The 22,112-nt window shown below is 36.4% G+C and overlaps 1 protein-coding gene and 1 long non-coding RNA gene across 10 annotated transcripts in view; one reads left to right on the forward strand and one right to left on the reverse strand.

Annotated features, from left to right (window-relative positions):
* Nucleotides 1-22,112, reverse strand: part of TENM2 (teneurin transmembrane protein 2) — a 1,136,432-nt gene that overhangs the window by 807,654 nt on the left and 306,666 nt on the right. The window lies entirely within an intron of this gene.
* Nucleotides 5,566-7,924, forward strand: LOC137864053 (uncharacterized). Its single transcript, XR_011101290.1, has 4 exons — nt 5,566-5,662; nt 6,126-6,164; nt 6,265-6,413; nt 6,797-7,924. It is a non-coding gene; the product is annotated as an uncharacterized lncRNA (long non-coding RNA).

The following is a 22,112-nucleotide window of genomic DNA, read 5'->3' on the forward strand; positions in this document are numbered from 1 at the left end:
TTTCTGAATATATATTTTTACATGACCATCAGAAAAAAAAAAGGAAAAAAGATTTATTGAGAAAAAATGCTCTCTACATAAAACATAATATGACCTCAGCACAGAAAAGAATGATATACTACAGTACAAACATGGTAAGGCACATATATCTGTGCTTTATTACAGGTTAAGCATGATTCTGACTGGCACTAGCTACTGTCAGAAAAGAACACTTGTGATTTCTGCAGAAAATTCTGAAAATTCATTAAGCCATTCCATCCTCTTTGAAAGTAATGTCCAGTAGCAGTCAGTCATTATCAGTAGTTACAGCACCATTAACACATTATCAGACAATCCATATTCAGATTTACTTCACAATTCAATATACTTTGCTCTTGCTTAAAACCATTACTTATTGCTCACAGCTCTACTCCTATCTTATATTAAGTGTCAACATTGGTAGGGTTGAAGGGAAAAAAAAAAAAAAAAGCAACTATTTAAGCTTGCTCTTCTTTCTTAAATCCTTTGCTTTTCACACGGCAGTAACAATCATCTATTGCTCTCAAAGATGTCACCCACTCAACTCCCACTACATTTAACACCATGAGACCACACTTTTGTTTTGTGAAGTGTTGGAATGCCCTAACTTCAATGTATCCTCTTGTGAAGGAAAAGACACCACAAGATTTGAAGGAAGTTACACATCTAGAAAGGAAATCCTGGATGAGCAGGACAATCCTTCACTATTAAAGTTAACTCCATCATGAAATTATTGGCAATCCAACACCAGTCTCCCTTAAAATCACTTATTTCTGGTGGCCCCATTAAACTATTATGGGCAACTTTGGCTGCTCAAAGAGTTTGGACAGAACCCAGCTGAATCATGGCCAGTTCGTATGCTTTGGTTCTTTTACCATTCTCTTTTCCCAATATTTATCTTTAATGCTTTTGTAGCATGTAGTTAGAGATTCAGATCCTTTTTCTCACGCAAGTCCAATGATTCAAGGTCTTTCAGTCTGATCTGCATGACAGGTTACCCACTATCCTAATTGTCATTGTACACTATCTGACCCATTCTAACCCTCCTCCCCAATTTAACATGAAAAAAAAGGATTTAAAGCACTGAATTAAAAATAAAAAGACATGTTAACAATCCCCTGTCTCTAGCAAGTATTTTACCTGTTACACTTTTTGGTCAAGTGGCAATTGTGACCTGCAGTCCCCCTCTGACCAGGTTGTACACCCAGGCCTCAGCTTGTGTGCTCAGCTTCAAACTCCCAGCAGAAATCCTCAGCTTTCCTTGACTACATACCCTGCCTCATCCTCAGTCATCCAGCCCTCACGTACACTGTAATGACACCACCTTATTTTTTTACACCAAATTTCACCTACCCCATTGCATTTTGCACTAGTTATTGAAATACAAGATGAAACACTCTTAAAACGCGGTAACACTGCTTCCAGTATTGTGTCCATTTTCTTTCCTCCAGCTAAATACTACCTCAGTTTGCACTTCTCATTTCAAGATTTTACCTCTTTAGCCTCATCTCAGAAGACATCTCACCAGGTATCTTGAAAAGGTTGTTTCAGGTGTCCACATCTGTGCGTGTGCAGTGGGGCCACAGCAGCCTCTGTGAGGGAAGGCCAGGACTGCCCCTGCCGCCCTCAGCTGGTACCACACCGGGCCCACCGCAGGGCACAGCTGAGCCCTGCACTGACAGTGCTGTTACCTCTGGAAATTCCTATAAGAAAGGGTCAAAACGCCAAACTGCAGTGAGGAACAAAGCACGAGGAGAAGCCCTACAACGTCAAACTCAGAAGGAGCACAGGCAAGCAGTGCCACTGCCCAAAGCGAGTAACATGGCGCTGCAGCTACTGCTGGCACCCTGAAGGCCATAGTCCCTGCAGTGCTGCACCTGAACTAATAAGAGCTGCCTAACTTAACTCCCTGTGCAAGAAAAGCTTGTATGCTTTATGTTTGTAACAGTATTTACTCTCGAGCTAGATAATTACATCTAGAATTAAATGCACCAACCTCTCATCACACATTAAAAGCTTCTTCCTAAATTTCATGTACCTCCATAACCTCACTAACAGAACTGCAGCAACTTTAAATATTTCCTGCTGTTTCTTAATGAATTCTTCAACCAACTACTTTACATTTCCTTTCTCCTCCACTTTACTAAGCTCCTCAAAAAGTTATCTACATTTGAAGTAAAGTCAACAGGCCCGTTCCCATCAGCCATCCTGACTCTCACTGCTGACATCATCCTCACTGAAAACTAAGACAACAGTATTAACAACATTTTAGTTGTGGACTATCAGTGTTCATATCAGTCCAACTTGACTACCAAATAGACCCAATGCTTCTTCACATTTTGTCTTGTGACTTAACTACTGAAAAATATATATTGATCAATTCCGCTGTGAAACAATAAAACAAAAAAACCTTGAATTCTGAAAAATGTTGCAATAGATTTCCAATCTACAGATTCAGTTTTCATGAATCATATGGTTTCATCTCCTCCTCCTTCTCTTGTCAAGTTTTGCTTATTTCTAATATCTACTCCGAGAGCTTTCATTGTTACCTCCAAAAGAACTCTCAGTGGCTTGTACCTTTTGTCTTTCATGCTACGTGCACCATTTTCAGGCAGTTGTTGCTATTTTGATAGAAGGAAGCAGTGTAGATCTGTTTGATGTGTGGACAAAAGCTTTGAAAGTATTTTAGTCAACAAACAAATATTTTTCATTTGATAGAGTTTATTCTCTGGAATGCTTTTTTTTTTTTTTAAAAAAAAAAAAAAAAAAAAGGAAAGAGGTTAAAATAAATAAGCAAACAAATTCTTGAGCCAACCCTAAACTGCTCTGTGATGTGCTTATAATAAAGTCAATCTACTTTTGGCTACTTCAGAATTTAGATTCACAGTTTCACATACTCTATTACACATACATGGATAACTACTTCACTTAATACTGGTACTGGTCACTGCCATAGCAATATCAGTATTGCTCCCCAGAAACCTGAGTTCAGATGCGAAGTTAAATAATAATAAATTACATTTCTAAGGGCAATGCTTTAAAAAAAAATATTAAAAAAATATCAAGCAACTTAGAACTACCAGATGCATCAAGACTCAGGGCAACCCAAGGGTTCCCCCTTTTCTCCCCACTTCTCAAAAGTAAATTTCTGAAAGACTCAAGGCAACCATTTCATATTCTGTATTGTCTCCCACTTACAAATGCATGATTCCTGCTGAGTATCCAAACCTTACTCTAACAATTTAAATCCCTCAAAATACATAAACTTGGTATAATTACCTCACAAATGCTACCGTTAATTTCTTGTTGCTACATATGAACCACTAGTGGAAAAAAAAAAAAAAAAAACAGCACAAAAAAAAAAACAACTGCAAGATGCTGGAACAACTACTGCACACTGATTCCCAGCCTCAAGGAGTGCACAGAGCTCCTGGTTACACACCTTGATTTTCCAGGCACTCATTGACTCTGAGAGGAAATGGTTCCGATAGAATCAGTGAGGCAAAAGTTGCCAACACAGCTCTATCATAATTATGCTACACAGTACTTTATTATGCTTCATGCTGACAGTTTATGTATCCTACACGTAGACATGACAGTAAGTTATATATTTCATCTAACCCATCTGAACTCAGAGGAAATCAATAAAAGGGCAAATATAATTCATAATATAATCATCCTCTCCGATCACTTGCTCTTCGTGATGAAGGAGCAACATACCCTTTTTGTAGGGAGTTAGCAACAAGTCATCTTACCCTTTCCACATATTTCCATTCTGTTTGGCTTGCACCAACTACACTTCTCATTCAATCAAGTTTCAAAATTGAAAATTGTATTTCAAATTGCCCAGCTGATTATCATCATTAGAGCACAAACCAATCGTGCACAGCAATTTAAGTACAGGTATGGAAGAAAAGCCTCTATGTTTTTGTGTTCATACAGGACTAGATGAGTAGTTTGTATGCCATCTTCACTTTGCCTTTCAAAGGCCAATAAAAGAGAACTAATCAGAGTAACAGCCTCCTGGACTATCTACCAGTTTTCACACTGCAAGAGTATAACAATGCTGGGGAGAGAGACTGTTATAGGTGTTTGCTAACTTTTTTTTTTTTTTTTTGCTACAGCTTTCTTTTTTTCCTTTTTTTATTTTTTTTTTCCCTCCCCTTCCTCTTCCTTCTCCAGGGAATTCTGATTCTAAGTATCAGGGCTAAAGGCTTTCATTTGGGCTATTCCAGCAAAGCTATTAAGTATGAGATCTCACCCTATTTTCCTCTACTTTCTTTAGCTTCAAAACAAGTCAGGCCTTCATAATACAATTCATGTTGCACACATTCAGATGGAGAAGATTTAATTCAGCTGGGCTTGTCTTTTTTAGGTGATATCCAGCCACACAGGTATAAACAGCGACCTGGTTAAAAACATTGTTTTTATATTTTGTCATCTGGATTACAGACATGGCAAAATCTTATGACCAGATTACCTGGCTGCTCTTCATCATACCGTCACTACCAAGAAAATAGGCAAAATACCTATTTTTCTGTCTGAATTCTGGGAAAGCTCTATACCCTTTCACGCTCCTACTTTTCTATATTCCTCCTGTAGCATTGTACACCATTAATACACAATGACCAGGTTTACTAAGAAGCCCTCCTCAGGGCTCAGACCTGCCTAAGAGTGCCCCTCAGCCCATCTTCTCCCCCACCCCTTTATGGACAGCACAAAGAAAGCAGAAGAAAGGAAAACAAGAGGTATTTATCATAAAACAATGTAAATTATTTTGGCACATTCTTCCCACAGCAACTTTCAAAATAAGATGCATAATTAGACAGGTTTCTTCTTCCCCTTATCTGTTTAATAAACATATTTCTTAGGTATATTTATAGCTATTTTTATTTTGAGAATGCTTTCAGAGAAGTGTTTAGAATAAATGAATTAAGAAGTAAGTTTTTATAAGATACCTTTTAAGCCTTGAAGTTTTTCTTTCTTCTTTATTAAGACCCCCCCAAAAACAAAACAAAACAAAACAAACAAACAAAAAAAAAAACAGAAAATGTATCTGCATTTCTATGACACACAGACATAACTTTTAACTAGGCAGCTCAAGTATAACTAAAATTAATACAGCAGATACAAAAAATACATTTTATCTGAAACCATTAACAAAACAAACAAACAAAAAGAACACCAAACCACAGGAGAAATACTCAGGTAGTTAAATGAAGTGCAGGGAGCTAGGAAGAGAGAACTAGCCATCCTACATTGTAACTATAAGAATAATCATTACAGCATTAACAGCAGTATAGATACACATAGTAACTATCTCAGTTTGGCATAATAACAACTAGAACAGGAAAAAAAAAAGTAGTGAAATGAGAATAAGAAAAATGAAGAAAGGAGACAGTTTTAATTAATTAAATTTGTTTGTTCTATATATAAAAATACTACCTTACCTACTCAGAAAATAGAAACATCCTCCACAACTCATCTTGTTTCAGACCTACTAAGGACATAAGCATGCTCACAGCAACTATCCATTAGCTGCAGCCAGCTCAGCTTCAGCTAATTTAAAGAATCACAAGCACAGCAGTATGAAATCAACAGAACTTAAGACAACTGAAAGTACTTCAACTGTGTAAGAGTCCAGGTACCCATAGAGTTACTTCTGTTGTATATCCCAATTGTGAGATAGTAGTTAGAAAGATTGTTATAGCATAGTCCCAAGAAGTTTAATTATAAACCCTATACCTTTTCAGAATCCTGTATTTTTATTTCACTTCCAAATCAATGTTATTTAATACCTTTAAATAAGCAAGCAAACAAAAAACAAATGCAACACTTTAGTTCCTTTTTAAGTCACTCAATTTATGACACAGGTGAAAAAGATTACGACTGAAGTTTTGGTCTCCTGAATCCCAATCTAGTCACTTCACCACAAAAATACCTTGTTTTCAAATCTTAGATAGTTTTCTCCAAGTAATTTAATACAAACAGTTTTCTTCAAGTAATTTTGTTAGACATATTCCCAGCCACTAGAAGTGGAATAGGGAGCAAATTACTGAAATACAGATGAGTCTAAAACTGCATTAACTTTAAGCATTCTCTTACAGGGTTGTACAACACAGGAAGAAACTTCTGGCTACTTAAATGTAAGCTGAGAAGGGCTGTAATTTCTTAGTGGTACGTTGTGGATGTGGTGCAGTTGTTCCCTGCATCCACACAGACTGTACTTCTGAAATATCTCCTTAGGGCTACTTTGCGTGCTGACCAGCTTCTAACCAGCTTCTTACCCATTGAAATATGAACTTGGGATGACAACTCTTGAGCTGAAAATGTTAGCATATAGGAGAGATTGCAAAAGCAGATCTGCTGTTTTGCACAAATGACTTCCTTATCAGGTAAATGTGGCACCTGGAATTGAAGCAATTGGGGTGGAGTGGGGTGGTGGTATGTGTGGCTTCCCCTTTCACCTTCTCTGATATGCAGGGACATGATGCATCTCAACATGTTTTGTTCATAACTGGATCATTGTCCATCTGCCCATTACATGACTCGTACCAACTTCTTTCATGAAAGACATTTATTCCTGAGAGGAGGGAGGAGATCATTCCCAAAATACTGTCCTATGGAGAGGAAATGTTTCTTTCATATGTTTCAGTCACCATAGCATTTTCAATAAATAGTTAAGTGAGCCCTGAATTCCTATTTCCAGCCATAAACAGTAAATATGTCTATGTCACACAATCTCATCTACTAATTTAATTATTACTTGCATCATCAGCTTACCATACCAGTTTATAACTGAACAGAAACGGAATGAAGGCCAATCTGTGAGGAAAGATGGATGGCTCAGAACAGAATCAAAGTACGTCTTTCATCAAGCAGCTGGTCCTGCCCCATCAGTGCTTTATCCAATTAAGAAAGCTCAAAGTGAGCTGAACTTCACTAGAAGTATTCCTTTAATAATTACTACGTCACATGATATTCCTAGTAGCTTAGAAGCCACAAGTATCAGCCTGATGTGTTACAAAATCAGGAACTGCTTTATTAAAGTCTTTAGATCAAGGCAACTTTTCACAAATCACTCTGGTGCTTCAGAAAAATACCCATCACAGGCTGCTGGGCAAAGAGGCTGAAGAATCTCCCCAAAAAGCATTTGAAAGATCATTCTGAGATACTGCTCTGACTTGGGCATAATAAATGTATGCTACCCAAATGAGGTGGTAGAGGTTTATTTGATTTCAGATGCCATATCTGTTGCTTAGTACTAATACCACAGACTGGAAATGAAAAACAGCTAGCACTATCACCACTAAATAATTTATTCAAACCTTAATGCTGTCTGTATAATACATTACTCAAAACAGACTTGTTGCAGTGCCAGCATGCACTGAAATAATCCCAATAGAAACTGATAATATAAATCTGACCTTGTTTTTTATAACAAGTAAATGTAAAGAGAGGAAGGAGAACAATCTGAAGTCTGTTTAACACCTTCAGCATCTGCTTGAAAACAAAAGTGAAGGCTAATGTTGACCTAAACAACTCGTTCCATGTTTAACTTACTCAAGGCAAAACAAGCAACAGAACAAGTGGTGAATGGAATTACAATAAAATATATGCCTTTTTTTTTTTTTTTCAGACAAAAGGGCAAAAATCAGTTTTCATTTGGCTTGGTGACTATCCTGTATTTGAACAGAATGTTACATATTCATTTCATTTATCATTTAAAGTCAGATAATCAGGAAGTCATTATGTGGCCTGCATTGGGCAGCTATTCGATTAGAGCATAATTGAACACTCTGTAATGCAGCCAAAGCTGGCAGGTTGGGAATGCATAATATCCTTCTCATGATATTTTGAAGCAGGGGAAAACTGTAGGAAAATCATTGTCATTCAAAACCTGACAACCAAGTGAAAAAGGCTGGAATCTCTGGTACGCAGAACAGACAGCCAACTTTATTTTGTAAGCCAACTTTATTTTGAGACATGTTGTGCTTTACGTATTTATCAATTATAAGACATTGTTGCTATAAGACTATAAGTGAAAGCAGCAAACTTCATTTGGACCACTTTTCTTTGTCATTTATCTGTGGCAAACCAGTGATCAAACATGAAAATGAGAGGAAAAGTTAGACTCAGAACAGCAGTGTTATACACCTGGATTTGAAATGTTCCTATTGCTGAGAACAGCTATTAAAAATGACATAAATAAAGCAAAACACACAGCTTGCTAAAAATTTGTCTTTCCAGTAGTGGAGTATTCAAATTACTGGCCAATATTGTAAGAGGTTTGAGATTAAAATGGTAGTTTTTTAAGAGACTTGAAACTGTACTTGCAATTTGTAGCAATAGAAGGTTTATAATTAAAAGCCTGTTTTCTCCCAAGATGATAGGAATATATTTCAGTATAAACTTACAATTCCTTTAGTAAGCACCTATGTATTTTTACTGATCTCTAAAATCTGCCCACTCACATAGATCCATCAGTAATGTGCACATCATTCTTCCCTCAGAGATCAGGGAAAGGCCTTAGAGTTGTAGCTTTTACTTGCATAAATATTTTTATGACACAAACAAGCAGATGAATAGGGCTATGAGTTGTTAGCTGCTATCATCGAACTAGGAAAGTATGTGTCTCAACTACCATGGGAGACAGGAAATACCTTTTAGACCCAAGGGTCTCGGAGCAGCTGTAGTTAATAACATGCAAAGCAGACATCTTAAGCTTTCCAGATTGCCCTGGTGTTTCTTCTAACACTGCTTCTCAGCCTTGCTGTCTGCACAGCACCGCATGTCAGAATATGTCAGAAGTTGGTCATAAGGTGATTAAAGAAATACATATATAGTACTTTCCTACATGTGCAGTCAGTGGGTAAACAAAATAATAATTGACCACTAAAAGATTGGCCTAATTTTTACTTGGTTGCCACACTGATGTATGCGTTTGTTTTTCCCCAGAAAATTAAGTTTAGATGCCCAACATTAAAAAGGTTGAGAAAATTACATGAGTGGGGACACAAGCAGGAAGCTCCCTGTGTAATCCAGACAACACAATAACCTTTGTTGTCTTAAATCATTCAGCCTATGTTACTAAAAAAGCCTGGAAATATAATGGAGCCTTTCAGCGTGAGTTGTAAATCACTTGAGGTAATTCAAAACCCAACGGGAGTTGTATCCCAGGCTAGGATAAATCCAGGCATTAGATGCCTTCCTTTAAAACAAAGGCGACATCTTGAGCTCTTTTGTGGATATAAGTGTCAGGACCTGTAGCACAGAAAAGTACTGCTTCAGGCTGTGCTTCAGTAATTCCCCAGGCAGCTGCCAAACCCCTTGGAGTCTGCAGTGAAATTGGCACGTGCACTCAATTTCATAATTGCACTCCACAGAATATATCTATCAAGTGTATCACTGGCTATACCTTGGCACAAAGGGCAGCATCCAGAGAGAGCACCTTGTCCTGGTGAGGAAAAGCTCTGGTGTGAAAAGGAAACAATGAAAGAAAGAAACAGTGAGAAAATAAACTGTTTGGAATGGCAACCATCTCACTTGTATTCTCTCTAATTCTCCGACATTACAATGCTATCACAGAATCATAGAACATCCTGAGTTGGAAGGGACCTGTAAGGATCATCAAGTCCAACTCCTGACACCGCACAGGTCTGCCCAAAACTTTAGACCATGTGCCTAAGTGCACAGTCCAATCGCTTCTTAAATTCAGACAGGCTTGGTGCAGTGACTACGTCCCTGGGGAGCCTGTTCCAGTGTGCAACCACCCTTTCGGTGAAGAACCTCTTCCTGATGTCCAGCATAAACTTCCCCTGCCTCAGCTTAACACCGCTCCCATGGGTCCTATCACTGGTGATTACAGAGAATAGGTCACCTGCCTCCCCACTCCCCCTCGCGAGGAAGTTGTAGACCACGATGAGGTCCCCCCTCAGCCTCCTTAGTATCAAATACTAAGTATGTGTCACTCATGAGATTCTCTGGAATTATTTCACAGATCAGCACCTGGTTTTCAGAACAAAGAGAAAGATACTAGATTTAGACTCCAGTATCAATTTATAATTATTTCAACATATATGTTTATGCCAAGTAATTTGTAACCCTTCAAATTTTCTAATCTAATGTGAAAGTCAAAAAATTGCTACTCTCTTTCTAAGCATTTACCTTTATTTGACTTTCCTCCCACTTTTTTTTTTTTTTTTCCTCACTGTCTGGCTTTCTGCCTTCTAACGCTAACAAGCACAAACAGGAATAAATCCAGTGGAGCAGCACTAAACTGCATTATTCTTCCAGAGGTCATCTCTCTCCTCATTTTAAGGAGCAGCCTAGGGGTTGCACTCTGCTGCATTATGCCAGCTTTGTTACCTGATACCACAAATCTTCAGAGCTGCTGAGGATTATAGCCAGTGAGGAAAGAATAAAGAAAATTAAAGAAGAAAACTGGAACTACTTGTCAGGCATTTCAATTTTTCATATATTTTGGTTTCTATAGCCAGATGAAAATACTAAACATCGACCCATAAAAGTCTGGAGAAACTCTGCCCCTCGGTTTAGATGAAATATATATTTCTAAGGGCAGAATGCCCCTCACTCTGTTGACATTGCATCTCTCAGTCTCATGTTACATTGGCATATTTCTCTGGTTTTCATTGAAAAACTTATTATTGTCAAATATCCACTCAAAATGAGATCACAGGCCTGTGGAAAACAAGATTCCAAAGTTCTTAAAGTGCTACAAATATTTTCAGTGCTCCTGCTGCTAAAAAGGGCTGACTCAACCCTGAATACACATCTGAGTGCAACAAAATCTTCGGGCAGTTTTTCATTTGGAGATGACACTTTCAGCTCAGCTTCATTTTCATGTGAAGTTAAATTTGACATAAATAATGAAGCACCAGTAATATATCCGTATTTCTTTTGACTCTTTCCCTCGAATTCCCATAATGGGAGAATATTTTAAAAAACAAATATATTTCAGCTGCTGTGCAACATCAAGTTTTATAACTGACCTGGCCATCTTTACAAATTCCAGAGGTAAGTCAATGCCGTCCCTCATTTTCATTCAGCGCAGATTTGAGTATTGCAACTGAAGCCATATTATTATTATTATTCATAATAACATATCCTTAGAATACACACACAAGGTTTGTAAGCAACAAAACTCGTTTGCATCTGCAGAGTGAGTCAGGTCAAATTAATTTTGTATTGAAGGTAGTATGTACTACTAAAATGTAAACTAGAATGTAGGTGTCAGGATGCTGATAAACATATCCAGACACAGCATAAAAGTCTTAAGTAAAATCTACAATGGTGCTCTGGTAAAAAATAAAATTAAAAAGAAAAAATAGCCCAGCATCTGGGCACAGTGTGGTTGAAAAGATAAAGCTACTTTTTCCAGAGAAGCTGCACACTACTCAAAAACATGAAACATTTAACGTAAAGGTGTAAAATGGAAAGCTACAATTTAAGTAATATTCAAAGAGTGCTCCAACATGCAGATTTATGAGATTTTCAATTATAACTAAAATAACTGAAGATGTAAACAGAGACAGAAATGACTGTACCATCAAACATCTGCTTCATAATTATTTGAACAGCAGAATGCTTATGAATCTCCCACCTATTTATAATCCTGGCATATACCAAAATTTCTCATACAGTATTAGTCTACTTGGAAGGATAAAATGCAGTTAAAATATTATTTCCTATACTGATATGTTGTGTTTAGTCCATGAGACAACAGCCTACTCTTTGAGACTTAGTTACTTGCTGTTTAAAGTTGTGATTGTAAGAATTCATGTAAGAAACTACATCTGCCAGAGGCCTACATCATTCATTATCTAAGCTTTTAGAGATTACTATTGCATAACATGAACAACCTTTCAAAAAAAAAAAAAAATAAATAAAAAATTTGCACCACACTGACTTGCATTAAGAGCTTCTCTGAAAAGAAAATATGGAGGCCAAGTCTGTTGCTCCCAAACACCTCTTTAACAATAAGCAATACAGTAGGGAGATCCATATAACAATGTATTTTAAAATGAAATCCTGTAATGCATTTTTCCCCCAAAATGTAAAATTGAAAAATAAACAAAATTGTAAGTTACTCTTTCATTACTACAGCTATCGCGATCACTTTTAGTCTAAAGAAATGATATTACACACGAAGTTAACTCAAGCAACTAACAAAAAAAGGAAGAGATGAAATGATGAAATTAACTAAAAAATCATCAACATTTAAATCCTTCCAGTAAGTTACTGGGAGACCAGAAACAGCTGAGGTGGTCAGAAAATGCATGGGCACAAGATCATAACTTTGAAGGCAGCATGATCACACCAGATGGTTTTACAGTGGCTTAAGAAAAGGTTTCTACCTTGTTATTTTTGAATGTGAGGAAAACCCTTACCCTCTAACCTCATCCCTCTTTTCATAAGGCGTATACGTAAAATTTTCATTTAGCATCTTTAGCAATCTTACATTTGGTTTGAATAGTACATTTTCATTTCATTCATCATTTAAAGACAGATAATCAGAAAGTCATTACATCGGCTGACACCAGGCCCTCCGCTCGATTGTATTGTAATTGAGCACTGCAGAGCGTGTGCCAGATCTAATGGATAATGAATATATTATGTCAGCAGAACCGCCTTGGCAAAGCTCCTGGGGAATCAGAGGGGGCTACTGCAGTGACATGTAGGGTCACAGATGTTGTGCTGATTTACTGATGGAGTGATTGTGTAATTAGGTAATCAATGGTGGGTAGAGGACTGTATGTGGACAGCTTATTTTCTGTAGAGACCGTATGAGTACAAGGCTCACATTCTGGACAATGTAACACTGTATTTGGTTTGGCTTAATTCTTTGCAAATTCTTGATACACTCCAAAAGCCTGAGGGTGCAAGGCAAGCAACAGAGGTCTGACTCCAGTTCAAACACCACAGTGACTTACTTTTACAAACCTTTCGCAACGTTATCCATGTAACTCAGAAAGCTCAAGTTTTCTACGTTGATTAAAATAAAATTCATCCTGCTTTGCAGTTTAGCTGTACTACAGCTTTTAGCATTTCCTGCAGTGGTAAAAAGCGGTCCCTGTAATAAAACTGTGCAAACATCTCAAACCATTTCTCTACATTTCCTCTGCTCTCCCTAAAAGCATTTAGTAACATTACTTTGTTCTTTCATTGTTGTTTCCCCCCCCCCCCCCAAAATGTAAAGGGAGATGACTTGCATCCTAAAATACTCTTATAAACATGACATATATCTGTGATAGAAATGGAAATTTTCTTCATGGAAAAACGTTACTTCTTAAAAAAAAAATAAATAAATAAAGTTAAGTCAGATGGATGGTCAAGGTCTTCACTAATGATGATGAATAGCTGCAAATTCAGATTTCTGTCTTTTTCTTAATTTAGACTGACTGAATAATGGCAGCTTCTCTCTAAAGCACACCTCTCTCTGGTTCCATTTTAGTGTAAGTCTGAGACTTGGCTTCATGCATGGTGCTCAGCAGAGGGTTATGTAATGCAGGCACTCCCCAGCGCAGGAATACACCTGTCTGGTTCCCAGTCATGTTAATGACAGTGCCTCGGCTGGGGTTTTGGCATCCACGGGAACTTCCCTATGGTGTCCGTGACAACAAGTTTCAGTTGGGGTTTGGCAGCTGTGAGGATTTCCTCCCAGGAGTCTGTGACAAGCTTGCAGTAAGTGGATCACAGGGGCAAAGCATTACTTAATTATTCCTCCAAATATCAAGTAGGGAGACAGAAAGTATGAGCAGGCAAAGCCCATAAAAGCATTGCTATCAGTTATACCAGTTTATTTCATTTGTGGTGAAGAGGAGCAGATGGCTCCAGCTTCTACCTTTCTCTGTCTGGAAACCTTTGCCAAACTGTCAGCTTTTCACTGACAGCCCGGGCAGTCACTTACTCAGTTCTCCTTCTTTCACTATGGACATGGGATCAGCTTTGGTGCCAGGCTTTAACCCTGGAAATAATAATCCTTTCCAGGCAGAGGGAAGCCAAAGAGAGAATGTGCCTTAACAAAAGCAGGGCAAATCCTTCCTTTTCTCCTCCCTGCTACATTTCTTTAAGACTTCTTTTTAATCTACTCCATAGTAGGAGAACACAATAAACAAATGGAAACATGGGGCAGGCAAGTTCATAACAAAGAATGCAGATTTGTCTCAGTTTACTACAATCAGCAATTTCATCCCTAACAAGTAAACTGTAAGGATTGATATAATTTAGTTGTGTGTATCTATCTATCTATCTATATTTCAATCATATATATACACAAAAACAGCCCATTTCTGGAATTATGCCAGAGGTCATGCAATTTCAGACCAGTTCACCAAAAACATGTTTTGATTCTGAGAGACAAGTGAAAGACTAATTTTCAGAGTTAGGCACAACTCTAACACAAGTCTGTAGGATGAATAAATTTTAATCAGTTTTAAAAGCTAAGCTAAAAATGTCTACTATGGGTTATCTCAGACTGATAGGATGTTTAAAACTGAAATTTAATCTCATACAGCAACAGTTTCCTTATGTGGGAACCTTTTTTTTTTTTTTTTTTTTTGTCTTTGACATTAGAGTAATGTTATCATGAAATTTTAAATGATGATTTTATTAATCTTTCAAGTTTGCACAGTGCCTAGCCCTTTTAAAAGTATGGAAGAGCAAGAGGATGAAAATGCTTGAAGATGTAAAGAGATATTGGCTGGAGCAAAGTCTGCCCTCATGCTTTACAAACCTAGAGGAAAGAAAGTGAAAGATATTCAGACATGCTAGATATGGAGGGGGTAAACAGAAGAAATGTATGGATGGAATCTTTCCCAGCAGCTCCTCAATTCTTAGCCTAGAACAGAGAGAACAGTCTTCATACACTAGAATCTTTTCAAAGCCCAGAGATGAAGGAAGAGAGGAATAAAGGACAGGAAAAATAAGTAGATAAGAATGAAAGGAAAATGAACCTGAGGTGGATGTAAATAGAATGAAAACAACATTTAACATAAAAATATGAATCCTGGCTCTTATTGTTTCTAGCTACGTTTATTATTTTTAAAGGACCTGGAACACACACAATGAAACCATAACTTAAAGCACTGGAAATGTTTTAGGACACATCTTTATTACTATTTAACTTTATTATTTGCAACTTACATGCTTCTCAGTGTGGATTTATGACTAAATTGTTTACAGTATTTTTGAAAACACCTTTAAAAAAAGATCATGTGTGAAGTAACTTAAAGGACTCAAATGCTCAGCAAAAATAACTTGGAAGTATTATAATATAAATAAGATGCTTAATAATAGAAAGATGATATTTGAAAATGAAAAATATATTTAAATACTAAAATCAAAATAAGATTTAATCGTGAAACTGAAGTAAATCATATTAACTGTTCTTTTTAAAATTTCACAAAATATTTACTCAGTATAAAACAGTGAGCTTTCAATAAAGCTTTCAAAATGCTTCCAAAGAGCTTTCAAAATGCTACTTCAAAACATTTTTTTCCATGCATATTTTTGAGCTGATTGTAAGTTTAAGACTTCTTGTTCTTAAATGTGTTTTTATGCACACTGGACTTCTACACTTCAAATTACCTCCAACAGTCAATATAGACCTTTTTTTGTTTCCACAATAATAAAAGGGATTCCTTAAATTTAGAGACATTTTAATACACAGAAAATGATATAATATTCTATTTATGAAAGAAATATATGATCTTGCTAAATTCTAAGTTTTATTGGAAGTATTGTTACCTGACATGTTGAGGCTCACCTTCAGATTCTGTCTCTGTAAGGGACTACTCCTCATATTGCAGAGTTTGTTGCTGTTAAGAGCTAATTTTTACGAGAGTGACTACTCAGTAGTTAATATCTAATGTCCTTAATTCAGCCCTCATGTCACCACGTGCTGCCATGCCATCCTGAGACTTTCAGATTGCTGTGAGACTTTATTTGGCAGCTTTTAAAACTGTGCTGCCAATTCTGTAATGTGCTGAATGTGATAACGTCACTTCCATCCTACCTTGCTGCTGTACCCCTTTACTCCCTGCACAACAGGAGAAAACTTAAATAGCTCCAGAAAAAGAAAAACAAAACAAAACAAAAAAAAACAGATCCAAAACATTGTATAACGTGTAGATGATAGTGAAATGTGTTTTTTTTTTTTTCCTCAAGTGCCTGTATTCTCTCAGAAATGAAAAATGGACTAGTTTATCTCCTACTAAGGTCTAAAACTCAGGAAAAAGAGAACAATCTTAATTCTGAGAGATTAATCAGAAAACAGGAATGGATATTCTACATTCTCTCCCTCACTTTAATATCTAAGAAACAGCATGCCACGAACATATAAAGTCTTTCCTTCAATGCACATATCCTAAACAACTTTGTCCTTGCTAGTGAGGAAGAATATACGCTACGACAAAGCATGCAATAGAGATGATTTTTAATGGAATTTTTCATTGCTAAAGAAGTAATGATACAGCAGCCTCACAGCACAATGTCTTATTTTAGAGATGAACTGTCATTTCATTCATGTCATTCAAACAGCAAACTTTCCTTCCCTTTTCTATAAAGCCAAGCATTCAGAGTTCTCATCATTTGAGAACTATAGCACTTCCAAAGAGGCCTAAGACAACATTATTGCATGCCAGAAATCAGTCTTGCAAGTTCAAGTGATAAAATGTAAAATGTCAAACATATACTTTTTCTTGTCAAATTCATATTCTTCTACTGTATATATAATGTACAACTTCTGTAACTTCCATCAACTTGCTGGATTTCTTGAAGGAGAAAAAGCAGTTCCTGAAAGTCATTTTTAAGGGAGAAAGAAAGATTTTTGACAACTATTTCTCTCTGCAAATCCTCTCAATATATATTTAAAATAACACAAAACAAACAAAGAAACGCAACATACAAGAATGTCCACAACGTCTTTCTTCTGCAATGTCTGTCTTTGGTATAGTTTATAATTCTACTGATTTTGGAACGTTTTTTCTAAGTATCTGAACATTTTCTCTGAACAATCTACTTTGAAAAACTTCTTGCCTTGGCACATTCAAAATCTCATGGCATTCATGACAACGACAGTAAATTGTATTTGACAGAGTTTAACCATAAAGGTGGTAAGAAACTCATGTTACACAAGGCTCTGCCTCAAGGATTAACTTCAGTGTGGATTTCATGTACTGCTTCCATGAAACCGTTAAATACTAAGCATTAACTACCAATTTAATATCATCAAAGTTTTGCAAACCACAATTCAAATGCATTCATACAGAACACTGCATAGGCATAAATATATATAATGACTGCTAAATCATTTGCAGGATCTTTGCAATGAAATTCTGCTGTTGTTATTTTTAAGCCCCATAGTAGCAAAAGCATTCAAGAACACCTCTACACTTGAAGGCAAGACTGACCATAATTACTTTGCTGAGCTACAACATAATCATTAAAAATACATTTATACATTGAACCTATTGATACTGTGACCTCGAAAAAGGCTCTGCTCCTAAAGACCGTATGTTAACTGTTCCACAAAGACCATCCTAGTACCTTTTGCTTCAATTTGTCTTTCTTTTTTTTTTTTTTTTTTTTTTTTTGATATGAAAATATAGTTGCTTTCTTCATTTCTCTTGTAGGGAACATGGTATTTAAGAAAATACCCTTTTTTTTTTTTTTTCTCTCTAACCCCCATTACAATATACATGCTAGGTTTTTGCTTTATTTCTTTCTTAATTTCTGTTTTACATGGTGGTCTAAAAGCATTTCACAGGTGTTTGCTGGAACTCATTAGACTATTTGGAACTCCTTCATGCTCTCTAAAAGGCAATTAAAATGTGTCTGCAAATTACCTCATGTGGTCTGAAGCACAGCTGCCTCTCATCCCCCTGTTACTACGCGGTGTGTCCAAACAGAATAGAAAAGCTGCTTTGATACCTGCAGTTTACAAAGGCAAATCGTGCCTTCATGAATGACAAAAATCCTCTGCATGCTTCTTAAGTCTTCAATGCATTTGCCTTTGTTGCCACAAAAAATAAATAAATAAATAAATAAATAAGAGAAACAACTGGTTAATTAAGTAAATACAGGTAATAGGAAACCAGCAAGTACTCAAGTACTTCACAGAACGATTGCTGCATGCTTACACACCATGGGTGTGTGCAAAGATAGCAGGTAAAGCATAAATGATTCTAAGTGGATAAGATGCATGGGATAGAATTTCTATTTCTTGCTGCTACTTGAAAGGGAAGGGTGAAAAAAAAAATCCATTATCCTAGCAGGTGTACTTACAGAACTTATTATCATTCTGTAAATCTCTGGCAATTAAAAACTCAGTTCAAGTTCCTGATTTTAGCTACTTTTAAGAGAGATCAAATTCTCTTAAATGAAGATTTTTCATTTCTCTCTCAATCCTTACTGAACTGCTCACTTCAGTGGAAAGTCTGCCTGACTAAAGGCTAAATGAAAGAACCTAACAGCCTTTTGTTTCAATTGTTTTGCCCATGCTATTTCATTAAAAAAAAAAAAAAAAAAAAAATACCACAAATTATTTATGACACTGTACATTTATATTTTCCCACCAGCTGTTGATAAATGAAAGTAAAATTCAGCAAGGTGCTTAATCACATTGCTTACTATATGCATTTGGCAGTTTTAGATGAGCTTGAAGTTATCCAAGTCTAAACTGGAAGGGTTGAAATCCAACACTGTTTTTCTGTCCAGCTGCAGAAAGGAAATGGCATATCTGGCCTTTTTACACTCTGGGGGCAACAGAGTCCAGAATACCTTCCAGGCTATAGTCACATCCTTAGGTCTCCCTTCTGTTCCAACATCATTGGCACAAATGGCAGCAAGAAAGCCTGCAAATCCTTTAACATTCTTGTATCTTCAGCACCCATCCCATCAAATGTACCCCCATTGTTGCCTTGTCCCCTTCCAGCTATAGCTAACCCCCTCCAATATTTTCCCACTTCTCCCCGTGCTGTGATCTCCACTTAAGTCTCTGCAGTCACAATACTCTGCTAAACCCAGCTGCAAAAAACCCTAACAACACACCCACACTTACTCCAGACAGATTCTTTCCCATTTCTCTGCTCACCCTCTCTTTAATTTCAGTCTTCTCTTAGGCTGTGATACTCATTCCCTTACTGTCACTTTCTTCCAGTAAGCCACACAAGATGAGCAGGTAATTGCTATAAATTTTAAATAAAGCAATGTCTGGTTGTTACAAAACAACATACTATTGTTGTTTAATGGGAAGTTTTAGATGAGAACTGTTGATTAAATTCTGGGCTCAACAAGACTCTTGTAATAGTGGCAGCTTTAGGTCTGAAGGCAACCCTAAATATTTTCTACGTTTTTCAGTGTAGTCATGCTCAGTAATGTTGTGTGAAGTTCCTAGGCTAAATTCCAATTCCTAACACAAAGAGGAGACTTGCAGATTACAGCAAGATCTATCTGTAGATACACAAGAACAAAACATAGTCTAGAATGTAACTTCCACAGCAATTACACAGCTGCAAAAATCCTCAGGTGTGATCCCCCAAACTCTTATGCGAATCATTTTAGCAGATACACTAGGACTGTGTACATAAGCATGAAAGAAAAATCCACATTTCTTGACCCTGCATCTTTACAGTACGCTTACAAATGGGCAGTGCATTCTTCTTACAATAGCCTAAGTGATAACCTTGTCTTTTACATGAATACAAAGTTATTAGCTTTGTCAGTCTTATGAGACGTTGGAATAATTGTTTCACTTCCTGGTTTCACATCTATTTTAAAAGGCCAGAAAAAGAATTTCCTATTATCACATAACATCCAACCATCAGAGTTAAAGAATGAAACTTCCAGTTAAGCAAAATGATGCTTGTAAATTCCTAGAGATATTATCTTCTGAATTCCTACAGCATCTCATCTAGCACTTGTCCATCTTACCTGTTTTACTAAATGTATTATCATGGATTATCAAACAGTTACATTATCAAGTATGGATGTGATTATCATACCTTTACAAACCTTGCAGAATCAGAAGAGAATTTAAAAGCTGTTTCAGTTTTAGAAGGCTGAATGCTACTTCCCAATGAAAGAAAACAAAACTTAGCCAACAGATGAAAAAAAAAAAAAAAAAGATTTTTCTACATGATAATTGAGCACAAAGAAATTATTGTGGTTTTTGAAGACAACTATTGAAAGCTCTTTTAAAATAGAAGCATTCTGAATCTTCTGAATCTTACTCTGTGCTCAGTCTGAAGCACAGTTACACCCAGCAAAGACACACAGACACATACACAGTTGATTATATCAAGTAAACATATTCATAATCTTGTAAATAAAATGCACCTATAATTAAATCATCAAACTAGTGATATAAGACACACAATAAATACTTCATTTCCAGAATTGCAGAAGTTTGGGGGTATCATCTTGCAAAGTCTCACATGTCACTGTAGTGGTGACATCAGTTCTCTCCTCTCTTTGAATGTAGTTTAAGATCCTATCGTTAAACTAGTAAGATTTTTTTTTAAACTTAATGATAGTACAAGTTATGTAGTACAGTGTATTTAGTACTGCCAGTACTCCAAATCTTGATGCTTATTATACCTGGAGCAAAGTCTTGCAGAAGTTCTACTGAGTGAATCTAGAAGTTGACTACCTATGACTCACTTAATTATCAGCTCCATTTGAACAAGCATGATTCATGTAAATGTCTTACAGGACCTATTTCTCAATAAAGCAAAATTTCCATTTACTTCAGAAATGAAAGATTAAAAATGAACAAGAATTCTGGGAAATCATGTTTTCATCAGTATGATGAGCACTTTTTTTAGACTTGAAGGGAATGTATATCAAGGAAAACTGCATTGTTCATGAATAAGAAAAAATATTATTTCATTACCTTACACAAATATTCAAACCTGTTTAGTTACTTTATATATTTCAGGGTGTCAGTGTACACTAGTCTTCTCATCTCAATTCGACTTTTTTGAAGCGTGTCATCTTCTTTTGTGTGTTTGTATAGTAGTTGGACTCCAGTGAGGCTATTCATCTGCATTCAATTATGTATTAAGTATGTGCTGAATCATGTGAAAAAAATCTTTCTTCCATGTTGAATTAAGTAACATTTCTTCCACATCATCCTACAGATGTATCATTTTCATTTCACTCATCTTTTACACATTTCTCAGATGCCAATTCAGGTGTGCTGTCCCCCACTCTCTAAAGCTGACACCACTTGTCCAATTGACTGACATAACTTAAATACCTTTACCAAATAAAAATTATAGTGGAAATACTGAAAGATCTCCATAAACTCTCCAGGAAAAAAAATAAAAATCTGACTGCTTCTCCTATGAGGTTCTTTTCTGGTTTAAAAGAGTATACAAACCAAACATCTGCCACCGACTTTGTACTTTTACAAGCACTAACATTTTAACAGCAGAAATGTTAAATATCAAAGTAATAGATGAGCATTCCACTAAAAGGCAATTTCACTAAATACCACAGGTATTAATCTTTCTAAGTCTTAATTATACCCTTTTGACATATTATCCTTATTTGACCTTTCCTCCAGAACTGCACTGAGTAGATGTGAGATAGATAGGTAAATTCAGTTACAGTTTCCCCCAGACATGCATCAGTCTAATGCAAAGGAATGAATGGACATAAAGATGGAACTCATATGAGTTCCAGAAGGCCACTAAGCTACTATTTTCTGAAAGTTATAAATTAAGTTCTAGCTTTTGCTCTGGGATTTCTAGCAGCTTCCCTTTTTCTGGCTTTGACCATGCCACAGAAAATAAAGTTTTAATGAATTACTAAGACCACAGACTATAACATACTGCTGAAGAACTAAACTTTGAAGTAGAACTATCCAAGCAACATTTAAAAACAATTAGTAATGGCAGTCCTTAATCGAAGAAACTGAATTTCAGTTGAGAATAGTAAGGACTGGCAGATCCAAGATTAAAAAACTAATGATTCTGCCATTAAGCCACACTCAAACCGATCAATACTGAAAAGCATCCAGATTTTTTTTTTTTTTTTTAGATCAACTGAATAAGCAAAAGTATTCAGCT

This window comes from Anas acuta, chromosome 14 (genome assembly GCF_963932015.1).
Source record: "Anas acuta chromosome 14, bAnaAcu1.1, whole genome shotgun sequence".
Taxonomy (NCBI): Eukaryota; Metazoa; Chordata; class Aves; order Anseriformes; family Anatidae; genus Anas; species Anas acuta.